Consider the following 15,852-nt stretch of genomic DNA (forward strand, 5'->3'; position numbering starts at 1 on the left):
TGATGATGAATCTCTAAGGTTATGGTCTACGTGAGGTAGTTTCTTGCTTTAATAGTTATATGTGAAGACATGGTTTTATCAAGGAGCACTTTAACCCCCGGTAATGTTATACCAGAAAGAAATTAAAACAAGTAAAAACAAACGACAAAAACCCCGATACATTTTATATGTGTTTACGCCAGTGCTTTGTTTGTTCATCATTTTGTTTGATGATACATTCTATTAATGACATTCTTTATAAAAGCCATTTTATGCAGCACCCCACAAACAATTGATGTATATATTTATTATCCATCACGTTGTTACACATTTTTGGATAGAATGCATGCATATAATCAGATATCCTATGACAGCCAGTTTAGTGTGCATACATGATTCGTACATACATTGTATAACTCTGGGTATAAATATTAATACAAAAAAGTATGTGCCTATTTCCTATCATAACTAAGATAACTAAATACTAATATTAGGCGAAATAAGCATCATGTTACCATTCTAAAGACTATGTTTGATATTCTATTCACTTCGAACCATAACTCTCAGTACTCTGATATTTTGTCAAAGCATTTGGATAGAAGAAAGGATAGAAGAAAAACATCTCTCGAAAAAACTAGGCTTATCCAGTGATTAACCAATATCAGCAGTTTGGGGTGATACGATAATAATCTAAATATAGATTTAAGCATGAACATTTTAAGGTACTCAAATAATGTAGGGGTGCTGCAGTAAAAATAATGGCCCGATAGAGTTGAAATTATTGTGGATATATATGTGTTAATATAATTTTAAATTTAAATGTAAAAATTAAAAAAAAATCATGAGACGATTTTCAACCCTAATGAAAACCTCCTTTTGTTAAATTGAGAGAGCATACTTTCACAGAAAAACACAATTTTTGGAAGGAAAGGGAAGAGAGAAAGGAGGTGTAATGCTTAAATACGTTTGTGAAAACAACATTTTTATGCATTTGTGGAACATGACCCGCCTGAAACTTCAGAGGGAAGGGTTATTTGAAAATTTGCCAATGTCACTGACAAATGAAAAATCTTCAAGGTATTGCAAAATTTAAGTTTCAGATTGACGTGTATATAATGTAGGTAAATAAACAAGATCCAAAGAGTGTGTATATGTTGTGTTGTTTCAATCTAGCTTCTTTCTAGTGAAGTATGTCCTACTGGTATAACAAAAGACGAGAATAAAGAGTCATTGACTCTAACGTCTATAACTGCATTACATAAAATGGAATTGGAGTATTATATCAAACGATGAAGTTCGTTAGAGATAGAATACTTAAATCTATCTGGCTGTCAGACCAATATTCCTCGTAGCTTATTTCCTTTACACACACAGGTAATCTCCTCATTTTTTATAGATTTATGTTTCTAGAACAGTCCTCCGACAACAGTTGGTATGTCTGTGTGTGTGTTACCAAAATATTTTAGGTAATCGACTGGCAAAAAGTATGACATTTCTGACCTGGTTAATTTTGAACAGATTTCCATTGCTCTAATTTTGATTATTAGACAGAAGACCTATGTTGTCCTAGCCATCAAAATCTTCAGACAAAGGCGCCTTCTTCAGACAAAAGCTTCAGCATACATGGCTGAACACTTTAAGTACGTATAGTTAGTAGTGCATTTAAATCCAACACATGCTTTTTTTTCCATTGTAGAATAATATAAATTGTAAATGTATAGTAAAGAGCATAAAAACACGATATGTACTTGTTCCTTGGAGATTATAATATTTTGATAATGATACGAGTAGTTATCTGATGATGAATCTCTAAGGTTATGGTCTACGTGAGGTAGTTTCTTGCTTTAATAGTTATATGTGAAGACATGGTTTTATCAAGGAGCACTTTAACCCCCGGTAATGTTATATCAAAAAGAAATTAAAACAAGTAAAAACAAACGACAAAAACCCCGATACATTTTATATGTGTTTACGCCAGTGCTTTGTTTGTTCATCATTTTGTTTGGTGATACATTCTATTTATGACATTCTTTATAAAAGCCATTTTATGCAGCACCCCACAAACAATTGATGTATATATTTATTATCCATCACGTTGTTACACATTGTATGCAGCACCCCACAAACAATTGATGTATATATTTATTATCCATCACGTTGTTACACATTGTATGCAGCACCCCACAAACAATTGATGTATATATTTATTATCCATCACGTTGTTACACATTGTATGCAGCACCCCACAAACAATGGATGTATATATTTATTATCCATCACGTTGTTACACATTGTATGCAGCACCCCACAAACAATTGATGTATATATTTATTATCCATCACGTTGTTACAAATTGTATGCAGCACCCCACAAACAATTGATGTATATATTTATTATCCATCACGTTGTTACACATTGTATGCAGCACCCCACAAACAATGGATGTATATATTTATTATCCATCACGTTGTTACACATTGTATGCAGCACCCCACAAACAATTGATGTATATATTTATTATCCATCACGTTGTTACACATTGTATGCAGCACCCCACAAACAATTGATGTATATATTTATTATCCATCACGTTGTTACACATTTTTGGATAGAATGCATGCATATAATCAGATATCCTATGACAGCCAGTTTAGTGTGCATACATGATTCGTACATACATTATATGATAACTCTGGGTATAAATATTAATACAAAAAAGTATGTGCCTATTTCCTATCATAACTAAGATAACTAAATACTAATATTAGGCGAAATAAGCATCATGTTACCATTCTGAAGACTATGTTTGATATTCTATTCACTTCGAACCATAACTCTCAGTACTCTGATATTTTGTCAAAGCATTTGGATAGAAGAAAGGATAGAAGAAAAACATCTCTCGAAAAAACTAGGCTTATCCAGTGATTAACCAATATCAGCAGTTTGGGGTGATACGATAATAATCTAAATATAGATTTAAGCATGGACATTTTAAGGTACTCAAATAATGTAGGGGTGCTGCAGTAAAAATAATGGCCCGATAGAGTTGAAATTATTGTGGATATATATGTGTTAATATAATTTTAAATTTAAATGTAAAAATTAAAAAAAAATCATGAGACGATTTTCAACCCTAATGAAAACCTCCTTTTGTTAAATTGAGATAGCATACTTTCACAGAAAAACACAATTTTTGGAAGGAAAGGGAAGAGAGAAAGGAGTGTAATGCTTAAATACGTTTGTGAAAACAACATTTTTATGCATTTGTGGAACATGACCCGCCTGAAACTTCAGAGGGAAGGGTTATTTGAAAATTTGCCAATGTCACTGACAAATGAAAAATCTTCAAGGTATTGCAAAATTTAAGTTTCAGATTGACGTGTATATAATGTAGGTAAATAAACAAGATCCAAAGAGTGTGTATATGTTGTGTTGTTTCAATCTAGCTTCTTTCTAGTGAAGTATGTCCTACTGGTATAACAAAAGACGAGAATAAAGAGTCATTGACTCTAACGTCTATAACTGCATTACATCAAATGGAATTGGTGTATTATGTCAAACGTTGACGTTAGAGTTAGAGATAGAATACTTAAATCTATCTGGCTGTCAGACCAATATTCCTCGTAGCTTATATTTTTTTACACACACAGGTAATCTCCTCATTTTTTTATAGATTTATGTTTCTAGAACAGTCCTCCGACAACAGTTGGTATGTCTGTGTGTGTGTTACCAAAATATTTTAGGTAATCGACTGGCAAAAAGTATGACATTTCTGAGCTGGTTAATTTTGAACAGATTTCCATTGCTCTAATTTTGATTATTAGACAGAAGACCTATGTTGTCCTAGCCATCAAAATCTTTCAGGACAAATCCTCATCAAACAAAATGGAGTACCCATGTTCTTATGACTATATCCCCCATTGTATTGTTGCCATTTATTGAATACAAACTCACAGATTACCCAAACATTCCTCTTTCCTTATTGTCCTATCTGTAGCCATAATAAGATAAGTCTTATTTTCCTTTGCTTGTTCCTGATCAAGAACCACGTCTCTGACTTGTCAACAATAACCATTTCTAGTGATCCGTGGATTAGTATGAAAGGGTTTCCAGTGATGGCTGTCACAAGTGTTCGTTTACTCCATTGACAAAATATATCCCTCTGATTATTTTGAAAATTCAGAAATATTGGTTGTCCTCAGGTCTACACGTTTTATCGGGTTCCTTAGAAGGTTAGTTTTGGGTAAATAATTATATATTTACATGTTTACAGATGATTATATAAACATATCTGCAAATAGATTGTTGAATTATTAAACACGAAAATATTTCTTTAATTACTGATTTTTAAAAGATACCCTCTCACATTTTGAACTTTCGATGACAAATGTATCAGTTTCTAATTTTTCTGAATTTTCGACCAACCATTAATCAGTCTAATTTGCCAAATGATAGCAAAATATTTTGGTGTAATCATTTCTGTAAATAATTGACAGATTTAAAAATGTGCCTCAAAATGTTATCTTTAAGATTGTGTGATGTATTCATTGTGTAATATTTATCTACAATTTAGAGCTCATATTTTGCAGCAAATCATACCCTTCAGAATATGCGATCATTTGAAAATAAACGGCATTCTGTTGATAGTATCAAAAAATCAACAACGTCCTAAACATCCGGTTGGTAACACTAAGTTGGCCATACTTCAGGCCTCTGGGACCTTTTAATTTTTCAAATATACCTCATCAGATTTCTCAAAGGTTGATTCAAATTACACGTTGTTTTTTCCAAATTTGTTCTTGTACGTGATTCTTTCATCATGAAAGTACCATAAAACTAGGAATAAATTCAATACAAAAATAACACAGAAACCAGTATAAAGTAGGTACACCTTTATTAACATTCTTGACGAGTTGGCATGTAGACTTTTACCTACAACGAAAAAAAAAAGGTTTAATATTAAAATATCCATAAGTCTTGATCGACAAGTATATAACGCAGAGGAAACTATTCCATTTACTCAGACTAAGATGAGATCAGAACTGTCCCTGACCTTACTAATCTGTGTCTCGCCATTGTCTTCACGTTAAGGTGGTGTTGAGTATGTACCCTAGTTGTGGTGGTGTTGAGTTTATACCTTAGTTGTGGTGTTGTTGAGTATGTACCTTAGCTGTGGTGGTGTTGAGTATGTACCTTAGTTGTGGTGGTGTTGAGTATGTACCTTAGTTGTGGTGTTGAGTATGTACCTTAGTTGTGGTGGTGTTGAGTATGTACCTTAGTTGTGGTGGTGTTGAGTATGTACCTTAGTTGTGGTGGTGTTGAGTATGTACCTTAGTTGTGGTGGTGTTGGGTATGTACCTTAGTTGTGGTGGTGTTGAGTATATTCCCTAGTTGTGGTGGTGTTGAGTATATACCCTAGTTGTGGTGGTGTTGAGTATGTACCCTAGTTGTGGTGGTGCTGAGTATGTACCCTAGTTGTGGTGGTGTTGAGTATGTACCTTAGTTGTGGTGGTGTTGAGTATGTACCTTAGTTGTGGTGGTGTTGAGTATGTACCTTAGTTGTGGTGCTGTTGAGTATGTACCTTAGTTGTGGTGGTGTTGAGTATGTACCTTAGTTGTGGAGGTGTTGAGTATGTACCTTAGTTGTGGTGTAGAGTATGTACCCTAGTTGTGGTGTTGAGTATGTACCCTAGTTGTGGTGGTGTTGAGTATGTACCCTAGTTGTGGTGGTGTTGAGTATGTACCCTAGTTGTGGTGGTGTTGAGTATGTACCCTAGTTGTGGTGGTGTTGAGTATGTACCCTAGTTGTGGTGTTGAGTATGTACCTTAGTTGTGGTGGTGTTGAGTATGTACCTCAGTTGTGGTGGTGTAGAGTATGTACCCTAGTTGTGGTGGTGTTGAGTATGTACCTTAGTTGTGGAGGTGTTGAGTATGTACCTTAGTTGTGGTGGTGTTGAGTATGTACCTTAGTTGTGGTGGTGTTGAGTATGTACCCTAGTTGTGGTGGTGTAGAGTATGTACCTTAGTTGTGGTGTAGAGTATGTACCCTAGTTGTGGTGTAGAGTATGTACCCTAGTTGTGGTGGTGTTGAGTATGTACCCTTGTTGTGGTGGTGTTGAGTATGTACCCTAGTTGAGGTGTAGAGTATGTACCTTAGTTGTGGTGTAGAGTATGTACCTTAGTTGTGGTGGTGTAGAGTATGTACCTTAGTTGTGGTGGTGTTGAGTATATACCCTAGTTGTGGTGGTGTTGAGTATGTACCTTAGTTGTGGTGGTGTTGAGTATGTACCCTAGTTGTGGTGTTGAGTATGTACCTTAGTTGTGGTGTTGAGTATGTACCCTAGTTGTTGTGTAGAGTATGTACCCTAGTTGTGGTGTAGAGTATGTACCTTAGTTGTGGTGTAGAGTATGTACCCTAGTTGTGGTGTAGAGTATGTACCCTAGTTGTGGTGGTGTTGAGTATGTACCCTAGTTGTGGTGGTGTTGAGTATGTACCTTAGTTGTGGTGGTGTAGAGTATGTACCTTAGTTGTGGTGGTGTTGAGTATATACCTTAGTTGTGGTGGTGTTGAGTATGTACCTTAGTTGTGGTGGTGTTGAGTATGTACCTTAGTTGTGGTGTAGAGTATGTACCCTAGTTGTGGTGTAGAGTATATACCCTAGTTGTGGTGTAGAGTATGTACCCTTGTTACCAAAATATTTTAGGTAATCGACTGGCAAAAAGTATGACATTTCTGAGCTGGTTAATTTTGAACAGATTTCCATTGCTCTAATTTTGATTATTAGACAGAAGACCTATCTTGTCCTAGCCATCAAAATCTTTCAGGACAAATCCTCATCAAACAAAATGGAGTACCCATGTTCTTATGACTATATCCCCCATTGTATTGTTGCCATTTATTGAATACAAACTCACAGATTACCCAAACATTCCTCTTTCCTTATTGTCCTATCTGTAGCCATAATAAGATAAGTCTTATTTTCCTTTGCTTGTTCCTGATCAAGAACCACGTCTCTGACTTGTCAACAATAACCATTTCTAGTGATCCGTGGATTAGTATGAAAGGGTTTCCAGTGATGGCTGTCACAAGTGTTCGTTTACTCCATTGACAAAATATATCCCTCTGATTATTTTGAAAATTCAGAAATATTGGTTGTCCTCAGGTCTACACGTTTTATCGGGTTCCTTAGAAGGTTAGTATTGGGTAAATAATTATATATTTAGATGTTTACAGATGATAATATAAACATATCTGCAAATAGATTGTTGAATTATTAAACACGAAAATATTTCTTTAATTACTGATTTTTAAAAGATACCCTCTCACATTTTGAACTTTCGATGACAAATGTATCAGTTTCTAATTTTTCTGAATTTTCGACCAACCATTAATCAGTCTAATTTGCCAAATGATAGCAAAATATTTTGATGTAATCATTTCTGTAAATAATTGACAGATTTAAAAATGTGCCTCAAAATGTTATCTTTAAGATTGTGTGATGTATTCATTGTGTAATATTTATCTACAATTTAGAGCTCATATTTTGCAGCAAATCATACCCTTCAGAATATGCGATCATTTGAAAATAAACGGCATTCTGTTGATAGTATCAAAAAATCAACAACGTCCTAAACATCCGGTTGGTAACACTAAGTTGGCCATACTTCAGGCCTCTGGGACCTTTTAATTTTTCAAATATACCTCATCAGATTTCTCAAAGGTTGATTCAAATTACACGTTGTTTTTTCCAAATTTGTTCTTGTACGTGATTCTTTCATCATGAAAGTACCATAAAACTAGGAATAAATTCAATACAAAAATAACACAAAAACCAGTATAAAGTAGGTACACCTTTATTAACATTCTTGACGAGTTGGCATGTAGACTTTTACCTACAACGAAAAAAAGGTTTAATATTAAAATATCCATAAGTCTTGATCGACAAGTATATAACGCAGAGGAAACTATTCCATTTACTCAGACTAAGATGAGATCAGAACTGTCCCTGACCTTACTAATCAGTGTCTCGCCATTGTCTTCACGTTAAGGTGGTGTTGAGTATGTACCCTAGTTGTGGTGGTGTTGAGTTTATACCTTAGTTGTGGTATTGTTGAGTATGTACCTTAGCTGTGGTGGTGTTGAGTATGTACCTTAGTTGTGGTGGTGTTGAGTATGTACCTTAGTTGTGGTGTTGAGTATGTACCTTAGTTGTGGTGGTGTTGAGTATGTACCTTAGTTGTGGTGGTGTTGAGTATGTACCTTAGTTGTGGTGGTGTTGAGTATGTACCTTAGTTGTGGTGGTGTTGGGTATGTACCCTAGTTGTGGTGGTGTTGAGTATGTACCCTAGTTGTGGTGGTGTTGAGTATATACCCTAGTTGTGGTGGTGTTGAGTATGTACCCTAGTTGTGGTGGTGTTGAGTATGTACCCTAGTTGTGGTGGTGTTGAGTATGTACCTTAGTTATGGTGCTGTTGAGTATGTACCTTAGTTGTGGTGCTGTTGAGTATGTACCTCAGTTGTGGTGCTGTTGAGTATGTACCTTAGTTGTGGTGGTGTTGAGTATGTACCTTAGTTGTGGAGGTGTTGATTATGTACCTTAGTTGTGGTGTAGAGTATGTACCCTAGTTGTGGTGTTGAGTATGTACCCTAGTTTTGGTGGTGTTGAGTATGTACCTTAGTTGTGGTGGTGTTGAGTATGTACCCTAGTTGTGGTGTTGAGTATGTACCTTGGTTGTGGTGGTGTTGAATATGTACCTTAGTTTTGGTGGTGTTGAGTATGTACCTTAGTTGTGGTGGTGTTGAGTATGTACCCTAGTTGTGGTGTTGAGTATGTACCTTGGTTGTGGTGGTGTTGAATATGTACCTTAGTTGTGGTGGTGTTGAGTATGTACCCTAGTTGTGGTGGTGTTGAGTATGTACCTTAGTTGTGGAGGTGTTGAGTATGTACCTTAGTTGTGGAGGTGTTGATTATGTACCTTAGTTGTGGTGTTGAGTATGTACCTTAGTTGTGGTGTTGAGTATGTACCTTAGTTGTGGTGTTGAGTATGTACCTTAGTTGTGGTGTTGAATATGTACCTTAGTTGTGGTGTTGAGTATGTACCTTAGTTGTGGTGGTGTAGAGTATGTACCTTAGTTGTGGTGGTGTAGAGTATGTACCTTAGTTGTGGTGGTGTTAAGTATGTACCCTAGTTGTGGTGGTGTAGAGTATGTACCCTAGTTGTGGTGGTGTAGAGTATGTACCCTAGTTGTGGTGGTGTTGAGTATGTACCCTAGTTGTGGTGTAGAGTATGTACCCTAGTTGTGGTGTTGAGTACGTACCTTAGTTGTGGTGTAGAGTATGTACCCTAGTTGTGGTGGTGTAGAGTATGTACCCTAGTTGTGGAGGTGTTGAGTATGTATCTTAGTTGTGGTGGTGTTGAGTATGTACCTTAGTTGTGGTGTTGAGTACGTACCTTAGTTGTGGTGTAGAGTATGTACCCTAGTTGTGGTGGTGTTGAGTATGTACCCTAGTTGTGGTGGTGTAGAGTATGTACCTTAGTTGTGGAGGTGTAGAGTATGCACCTTAGTTGTGGTGTTGAGTATGTACCCTAGTTGTGGTGGTGTTGAGTATGTACATTAGTTGTGGTGTTGAGTATGTACCCTAGTTGTGGTGGTGCTGAGTATGTACCCTAGTTGTGGTGGTGTTGAGTATGTACCTTAGTTGTGGTGGTGTTGAGTATGTACCTTAGTTGTGGTGGTGTTGAGTATGTACCTTAGTTGTGGTGCTGTTGAGTATGTACCTTAGTTGTGGTGGTGTTGAGTATGTACCTTAGTTGTGGAGGTGTTGAGTATGTACCTTAGTTGTGGTGTAGAGTATGTACCCTAGTTGTGGTGTTGAGTATGTACCCTAGTTGTGGTGGTGTTGAGTATGTACCCTAGTTGTGGTGGTGTTGAGTATGTACCCTAGTTGTGGTGGTGTTGAGTATGTACCCTAGTTGTGGTGGTGTTGAGTATGTACCCTAGTTGTGGTGTTGGAGTATGTACCTTAGTTGTGGTGGTGTTGAGTATGTACCTTAGTTTGTGGGTGGTGTAGAGTATGTACCCTAGTTGTGGTGGTGTTGAGTATGTACCTTAGTTGTGGTGGTGTTGAGTATGTACCTAGTTGTGGTGGTGTTGAGTATGTACCTTAGTTGTGGTGGTGTTGAGTATGTACCCTAGTTGTGGTGGTGTAGAGTATGTACCTTAGTTGTGGTGTAGAGTATGTACCTTAGTTGTGGTGTAGAGTATGTACCTTAGTTGTGGTGGTGTAGAGTATGTACCTTAGTTGTGGTGGTGTTGAGTATATACCCTAGTTGTGGTGGTGTTGAGTATGTACCTTAGTTGTGGTGGTGTTGAGTATGTACCCTAGTTGTGGTGTAGAGTATGTACCCTAGTTGTGGTGTAGAGTATGTACCTTAGTTGTGGTGGTGTAGAGTATGTACCTTAGTTGTGGTGGTGTTGAGTATATACCCTAGTTGTGGTGTAGAGTATGTACCTTAGTTGTGGTGGTGTTGAGTATGTACCCTAGTTGTGGTGTAGAGTATGTACCTTAGTTGTGGTGTAGAGTATGTACCCTAGTTGTGGTGTAGAGTATGTACCCTAGTTGTGGTGTAGAGTATGTACCCTTGTTGTGGAGGTGTTGAGTATGTACCTTAGTTGTGGTGGTGTTGAGTATGTACCTTAGTTGTGGTGGTGTTGAGTATGTACCTTAGTTGTGGTGGTGTTGAGTATGTACCTTAGTTGTGGTGGTGTTGAGTATGTACCTTAGTTGTGGTGGTGTTAAGTATGTACCTTAGTTGTGGTGGTGTTGAGTATGTACCCTAGTTGTGGTGGTGTTGAGTATGTACCCTAGTTGTGGTGGTGTTGAGTATATACCCTAGTTGTGGTGGTGTTGAGTATGTACCCTAGTTGTGGTGGTGTTGAGTATGTACCCTAGTTGTGGTGGTGTTGAGTATGTACCTTAGTTATGGTGCTGTTGAGTATGTACCTTAGTTGTGGTGCTGTTGAGTATGTACCTCAGTTGTGGTGCTGTTGAGTATGTACCTTAGTTGTGGTGGTGTTGAGTATGTACCTTAGTTGTGGAGGTGTTGATTATGTACCTTAGTTGTGGTGTAGAGTATGTAGCCTAGTTGTGGTGTTGAGTATGTACCCTAGTTGTGGTGGTGTTGAGTATGTACCTTAGTTGTGGTGGTGTTGAGTATGTACCCTAGTTGTGGTGTTGAGTATGTACCTTGGTTGTGGTGGTGTTGAATATGTACCTTAGTTTTGGTGGTGTTGAGTATGTACCTTAGTTGTGGTGGTGTTGAGTATGTACCCTAGTTGTGGTGTTGAGTATGTACCTTGGTTGTGGTGGTGTTGAATATGTACCTTAGTTGTGGTGGTGTTGAGTATGTACCCTAGTTGTGGTGGTGTTGAGTATGTACCTTAGTTGTGGAGGTGTTGAGTATGTACCTTAGTTGTGGAGGTGTTGATTATGTACCTTAGTTGTGGTGTTGAGTATGTACCTTAGTTGTGGTGTTGAGTATGTACCTTATTTGTGGTGTTGAGTATGTACCTTAGTTTGTGGTGTTGAATATGTACCTTAGTTGTGGTGTTGAGTATGTACCTTAGTTGTGGTGGTGTAGAGTATGTACCTTAGTTGTGGTGGTGTAGAGTATGTACCTTAGTTGTGGTGGTGTTAAGTATGTACCCTAGTTGTGGTGGTGTAGAGTATGTACCCTAGTTGTGGTGGTGTAGAGTATGTACCCTAGTTGTGGTGGTGTTGAGTATGTACCCTAGTTGTGGTGTAGAGTATGTACCCTAGTTGTGGTGTTGAGTACGTACCTTAGTTGTGGTGTAGAGTATGTACCCTAGTTGTGGTGGTGTAGAGTATGTACCCTAGTTGTGGAGGTGTTGAGTATGTACCTTAGTTGTGGTGGTGTTGAGTATGTACCTTAGTTGTGGTGTTGAGTACGTACCTTAGTTGTGGTGTAGAGTATGTACCCTAGTTGTGGTGGTGTTGAGTATGTACCCTAGTTGTGGTGGTGTAGAGTATGTACCTTAGTTGTGGAGGTGTAGAGTATGCACCTTAGTTGTGGTGTTGAGTATGTACCCTAGTTGTGGTGGTGTTGAGTATGTACATTAGTTGTGGTGTTGAGTATGTACCTTAGTTGTGGTGGTGTTGAGTATGTACCCTTAGTTGTGGTGTAGAGTATGTACCCTAGTTGTGGTGGTGTTGAGTATGTACCCTAGTTGTGGTGGTGTAGAGTATGTACCTTAGTTGTGGTGGTGTTGAGTATGTACCCTAGTTGTGGTGGTGTAGAGTATGTACCCTAGTTGTGGTGGTGTTGAGTATGTACCCTAGTTGTGGTGGTGTAGAGTATGTACCTTAGTTGTGGTGTTGAGTATGTACCTTAGTTGTGGTGGTGTTGAGTATGTACCTTAGTTGTGGTGGTGTTGAGTATGTACCTAGTTGTGGTGGTGTTGAGTATGTACCCTAGTTGTGGTGTTGAGTATGTACCCTAGTTGTGTGGTGTGAGTATGTACCCTAGTTGTGGTGGTGTTGAGTATGTACCTTAGTTGTGGTGTAGAGTATGTACCTTAGTTTGGTGGTGTTTAGTATGTACCTTAGTTGTGGTGTAGAGTATGTACCCTAGTTGTGGTGGTGTTGAGTATGTACCTTAGTTGTGGTGTTGTTGAGTATATACCTTAGTTGTGGTGTTGAGTATGTACCTTAGTTTTGGTGGTGTTGAGTATGTACCCTAGTTGTGGTGTAGAGTATGTACCTTAGTTGTGGTGGTGTTGAGTATGTACCTTAGTTGTGGAGGTGTTGAGTATGTACCCTAGTTGTGGTGGTGTTGAGTATGTACCCTAGTTGTGGTGTTGAGTATGTACCCTTAGTTGTTGTGGTGTTGTCCTGCGGCGGCTGGTTGGTGTCCCCCAGGAGGATGATGGTTGCCATGGTTGTGACCGTGCCCCTCACACCTACAAAAGCTGTCCACACAGTGTACCGGTGTGTTAGGACCGTGTTGGCTACAGCTTATCTTATCAGAGGAGCAGTCGCCGACGGCGGTACAGGCTGTAAGTAGAATTATAATAGTATATAAAGATAAAGATAGAATCTTATAATAGGTAGATAATGGCCAAACCGACTAGCTGACAGCATGTTGACTGCAACCATCTTTAGCAATGAGAACGAAACTTTATCTTATTTAGAATTTATATCTATACATATCTTTATAATAAAAAATAAAGAATAAAGGTCGTATCTCGCATAGAGAGTTATGAACGGAATACGTCTATAATACGTAAAAATAGTCATTTACACTTTGAACGGATATGAAATACTTCATTATTCTTTCAATGCTGGAAGTATATTTTATATATGATCAAGAAAATACAGTTGGTTAAAATTAAAACATTTCATCGACTACGTTTCTTTACTTTTGCTTTTCATTCATTGTTTCAATTGTTCCATGCAAGCTCTTCTAAGGACCACTTTTAGGAATAGAATTTTAGTTGACTTTAAAATAAAAGAAGACATCGTAAGTAGCGATACCGCGGTACGCTTCATGTTACAATATGATTAAAATCAGGGAAACCCCCAAGAAAACTGCAAATATCCCGATACATTTAACGGTCATTTTATGAAAATTAATATCCATTACAAATGAAAAAAAAAAAAAAAATTCACAAATAAGATTATTTATATGTAATAAATTTAAAGAGTTTGTATTGAAAGAAAACTAGCGTACAATAATGAAAGTTAGATGGCCATTCAGGCCAATGGGCCTCTTACTACTTAATGTACTAATCATGATAAATACTATAGAGTCCACATATAAAATGTCTGTTGTTTTAACATTTTGAACACTTTTTATATCAGTTTTCATGTGTTTAATCCCCAAGGAGACCGTAAACATAAAAATATACTATCATGAAGTACAGTTCATAGCTCTATAGTCCACTAAGACAATTTCTATGAAAAAAACATTTGAAAGAAACTTACTCTTGAAGTATTTTCTTCCGTGAAATGATGTTATATGATTAGTCGAACTAGAAACTCTCATATGAACAGTGGAATAAAGAATTGTATTTTTCTGAATCTTAAGACCTCCATCGACACCAGATGTGATACGTACCGACGTTGTGTTCGTTTTGGTGAACGCACGTGCACAGGTGCTGACCATGTATTGCGACACATTCTTTCTTTCCTGTATTACAAGTCGTGTCCGTGCATGAGTCAGCATCGGTGCAAGGTTCGCTGACCGCGAGGGCCACTGTAAAATATCATATATCAATAAAAAAAAAGTTAACTTTGATGAAAGTTAACACAGAATTTGATTTGCCAGGTAAATAGCATATACTTTGATTGGTCATATAAGTAACGCAGAATTTGATTGGTCATATAAGTAACGCAGAATTGGATTGATCATTTGAACTTATTTTCTAATATAAGCAGATTTCACACCACCTAATTATCTTGTCCAAATTCATTAGAGATATCTGTTTGTCATCATCCTAGATCATTTACTGATAAAGCTTTACTTTCCCCTAGAATAACGCGACATTTATACACCACTCACCGCATGCTGCCAGAACCAAGCAGGTAAGAGTATTCATGGTGTCTGATGGGTCCTTGTTAGAATACCAGTCGTACGGTGACTGGATGTCCCCCGCCTTTTATAGGCTTTCTCCGACACGGAGGCGTGCCGTTACCAGCTGTTAGTCTTCACAGGGCCGATATTTTGACTCTTCTTACGTCGAAAAAATATAATCAAAAGACTCACAATCGCTTACTCAACACTTACGTTTGTAATACAATGGCGGCGAATACGCATCAATATTTGTTTAATGTGTACATTTTATTAGAAATGTATATAAATTCATACAAATACAAGAATCCTTATTTAACGTTACAAACAGAAATCCAAAAAAGTTTACATTGTCACAAAATTATATTACCACCATTATAGTTCTCGTTGTCAGGCGTTAACTAGACTTCCTGTCCATGTGGTGCTCCTAAAGAGGATACAGTGCATTTTTTCTTTCAATGTTCTTTATATTCCAATTCAAGACATCATATTACATCCATTTATAATTTGTTAGGTTATGTAAATCTTCACTGTTTAGTATCTGGTATCATCAATGCACCTGATCATTTGAATAATTCTATTCTTTATTATGTTAATCTATATATTAAATCTTCAAAGCGGTTTTCTATGTATACATAATAAACTACATGTAGTAAAAATTCTGTCATTATGCATATAAAATTTGCAGCAAGTTTCTTATCCTTATATTTTAATACTGTAACATTATACCATTCTAGTACAAATGTGTGAATGAATGTGTGAGTGAGTTCTTAGTGTGTACAAATATGTATCTGTATTACATACTAGTTTTCATTTTTGGGTCTGGCATTGATATGTTATGGTTCCACTTAACTATTGACCAATTCTATTTTGGAGAATTATTCCATTAATTGTAATTATTTCTATTTTGATATAACTAATAATACTATACTACCATCTATTCAGTAACCAATAGTGCTTTTTCTAGCAATATATCATTAATTTTAGTATCTAAATATGGAACATAACATCTTTCTGCCAGGTCCAACCGGAATATCTTCAGAAGAAGACTTATATAGGCCTAGCCTGTTGTCTTATTCTTTTGACAATACTGTATTTTATATGTGTATTGTTAATAAAATATTTTGAAATGTTAACTAGACTTGACATAGATTTATATTTATGGTGAAACAAAAGACGCGCTTCCTTCCGAAATGCCTTTTTACACGTGTGTAGTCTGTTGCTGCCTGATGTGTTGTCTCGTTTTTTTATTTCAATATTAAGCATATTTTGAGTACCTAG

The 15,852-nt window shown here is 37.0% G+C and overlaps 1 long non-coding RNA gene across 1 annotated transcript; it reads right to left on the reverse strand.

The window, feature by feature from the left end:
• Positions 1-12,871: 12,871 nt before the first annotated feature.
• Positions 12,872-14,749, reverse strand: LOC117333674. The gene is made up of 3 exons (XR_004533981.1): positions 14,563-14,749; positions 14,119-14,256; positions 12,872-13,055 (listed from the first exon to the last, which is right to left on the reverse strand). It is a non-coding gene; the product is annotated as an uncharacterized LOC117333674 (long non-coding RNA).
• Positions 14,750-15,852: the final 1,103 nt, after the last annotated feature.

The sequence above is a fragment of the Pecten maximus genome, chromosome 8 (genome assembly GCF_902652985.1).
Source record: "Pecten maximus chromosome 8, xPecMax1.1, whole genome shotgun sequence".
Classification (NCBI taxonomy): domain Eukaryota; kingdom Metazoa; phylum Mollusca; class Bivalvia; order Pectinida; family Pectinidae; genus Pecten; species Pecten maximus.